We start from the raw sequence: 3,236 nt of genomic DNA on the forward strand, positions 1-3,236 counted from the left end.
TGATGGGCTCAAGCCTTTGATGTCAGCAATGGTCCACCCAATTGCTTCCTTGTATTGCTTGAGCATGTTGACGAGTTCATCCTCTTGATTCTTTGAAAGTTTGTTGGATATGATTACAGGCAACGTGTCATCATCCCCAAGATATGCATACTTGAGGTGGTTAGGGAGGGTTTTTAACTCTAGCTCAGGCGCTTGCACAATAGATGGTATGAGTTTTTGATCAGTGACTGGTATCTGGAGCTTCTGTGTTTCATGATTGGTTGGTGTATCCATGAGTGACACCAACTCTATCAATTCATCCTCAATTTGGAACTTCTCAGCAAGTTCTTATGTTGATTCTTTGTCGAGACTTCTGTTTAAAACTAGTGCTAGAGAGTCGCGGTTAGATAATTCGAAATAATCGTCGGTTAAAGGATCGATTACATCTAACCAGTTCACAGATGAGAAATCGCTTGGATATCGCATAGCATCATAAATGTTGAAATTTATGATTTCACCATCAAATTCCATGGAAAGGGTGCCGCTATAAACGTCGATCTTTGTTTTAGCAGTTTTCAGGAATGGCCTTCCTAATAGAATGGAACTTGAGTCCGAAGTGTCTCCATCCTCCATGGCCAAGACATAGAAGTCAGCAGGAAACACTAATTCATTCACTTGTACTAACACATCCTCTAATACACCTTTTGGGTGGGCCGTGGATTTGTCAGCCAATTGAATTACTACTCCTGTCCTTTTTAATGGTCCTATGTTAAGGGTTTTAAAAATGGAATACGGTAGGACATTAATGGATGCTCCAAGGTCAAGCATAGCTCGTGGTATGCTAAGATTTCCCAGTTTACAAGGAACAGTGAAAACACCGGGATCCTTGCACTTTGGTGGAAGTCTCTTTTGTAAGACAGCAGAAACATTCTCATTGACCTTGACGGTTTCGTTCCCCTTAAGCTTTTTCTTTGAAGTGCAAAGTTCTTTTAAGAACTTAGCATATCGAGGAACTTGTTTGATTGCATCAAGGAGGGGAATATTTACTTCTACTTTTCGAAAAGTTTCCATGATTTCTTGATCTTCTCTCTCTTTCTTTATGCTTTGAAATCTTGATGGGAATGGAGGAGGGGTAGTAAATTTTGGTTTTGCTTCGCTTGGTTTGGAGGTGTCTTTTCTTTCTTCAGTCTTCCTTTCAACAGTGACCTCTTGCTCTTGTTCTTGCAATTCTGGGCCATCGTATTTCCTTCCACTTCTCAAGGTAATGGTGCAAGGATTGTGCTTGGGATTGGTCTCTGTCTGTGCGGGTAGCTTTCCTTGAGATTCGAGTTTGCTCACTGAGTTGGCCAGCTGAGTCACCTGCTGATCCAGATTCTTGATGCTGGCCTTTGTTTCTTGCTGGAATGTTTGAGTACTGGTAGCCAAATTCTTCACGATATCCTCCAAAGACATTCCAGAGTTGCTTGGTTGTTGTGCTAATGGTTGTTGTTGTTGACGATGTTGGAAATTTTGTTGGTTTGGAAATGGTGGTCGTGGTTGATATTGAGGTGGTCTTTGTTGGTATCCGAAATTAGGAGGGTGTCCCCAGTTTTGATTTCCTCGTGGTTGGTCGTACTGCCTTGTGTTTTGTCCTGGGTATCCGCCAATTACTTTTGCTTCTTCAGTATCTTCTTACAGCATCGGGCACATATCAGTGGGATGTCCTGTTTATAGGCATATTCCACAAGCTCGAAGGGTTGCTTCAGTTCCTTTGTCTTTCATAAGCATCATAACTGCCTTTGTTAGCTCAGCGAGTTGAGTCTCAATGTGAGGGGTGCTCACTTCTTTCACAGCACGTGGTATATCTGTATACCATTCTTCTTCGTGTGCTCAGTGTTTGGTGTCTTCTGCTATTGAAGTGATTAGGGATCTGATTTGAGTTGGAGTCTTGTCGATTAGAGATCCTCCACTAGAGGCATTCAGTAAACGTCTCTCCATTGGTGATAATCCTTCACAGAAGTATTGAAGTAATTGATGCTCTGAGATACCATGTTGAGGGCATCTGGCGCACAGCTTCGTGAATCTTTCCTAGTAAGCATGTAGAGGCTCTCTTTTTGCTTGTTTAATTCCTATGATTTCTCTACGAAGAATTGACGCTTTTACTTCAGGGAAGTATTTGTCAAGGAATAACCTTGCAAGATCATTCCAGGTTGTCACTGACCCTGGGGGTAAGTAGTACAACCATTCTTTGGCTGAATCTTGCAAAGCGAAAGGGAATGCCCTAAGTTTGATTTGATCTTCTGTGACATTGTGCGGTTTCATTCCAGGACAAACAACGTGGAATTCTTTGAGAAATTTGTGTGGATCTTCATTTTCTAGGCCTCGAAAAGTTGGTAACAAATGGATAAGGCCTGATTTTAGCTCAAAATTCTCCATATCAGGAAAACTGATACAAAGGGGTTGTTGGGTTACATCATGGGTCGCCCATTGTCGAAAGGATCGTTCGTCTTGGTTTGCGAGCGCCATTGGGTTTTGGATGGGATGTGATGAAGACAAGTTAGGTGTTTTGGGGGTAGAAGATGATTCGGTTTCGGAATCGCTTGACAAGGAAATGTTTTCCAAATGTCAATAACCAGTGGTGATTGGTTAGAGCTTGAAGGATTTGCTAGCTTCTTTCGAAGTTTTGCTTGTTTCCTTAATCTCTTTGCAGTTTTTTCGATTTCCGGATCAATATCAAGTGGTTTACCAGTTCCTAAGGATCTTGGCATAAAAAGTTAAATTTTTGCCGCAATTCCCCGGCAACGGCGCCAATTTGATGGGTGTCGAATCCAGCAAATAAATTTATAATTGTGAACTTACTACGTTACACACTAATATGGATAGTATGAGTGGAAGTAAGGTTCGTGTCCACAGGGAATGCGGATTAACAGTCTTATAGCCAAGGACGATTTAGAACGGGTATTCCTAACAGGAGGGGGGTTGATTAATTAACTAAAAATTAAGTAAGTGCAAACTAATTAGCAATAATATAAATAATTGAACAACATAAATAATTGACGATGGATTAAGAAATAAAGCGATAAATGTAAGGAAATTAGATTTAGTAAAATAGTTTCAACACATAGGATGATTCGTATTCTGATTCGATTTATGATCATTAATAATTATGGTGCAATGATTCTTTTTATTAAAAGGTTTGTATCAGTACTAAATGTCACGCCGTTCGGACATTCCCTCCATCTATGTCTAACCAATAGCAGTTCGTTGATTAGAGCCAA

At 40.6% G+C, this 3,236-nt stretch overlaps 1 pseudogene; it reads right to left on the minus strand.

The window, feature by feature from the left end:
* Positions 1-327: 327 nt before the first annotated feature.
* LOC110924746 lies at positions 328-2,484 on the minus strand (annotated as a pseudogene).
* Positions 2,485-3,236: the final 752 nt, after the last annotated feature.

This window comes from Helianthus annuus, chromosome 17 (genome assembly GCF_002127325.2).
Source record: "Helianthus annuus cultivar XRQ/B chromosome 17, HanXRQr2.0-SUNRISE, whole genome shotgun sequence".
NCBI lineage: Eukaryota > Viridiplantae > Streptophyta > Magnoliopsida > Asterales > Asteraceae > Helianthus > Helianthus annuus.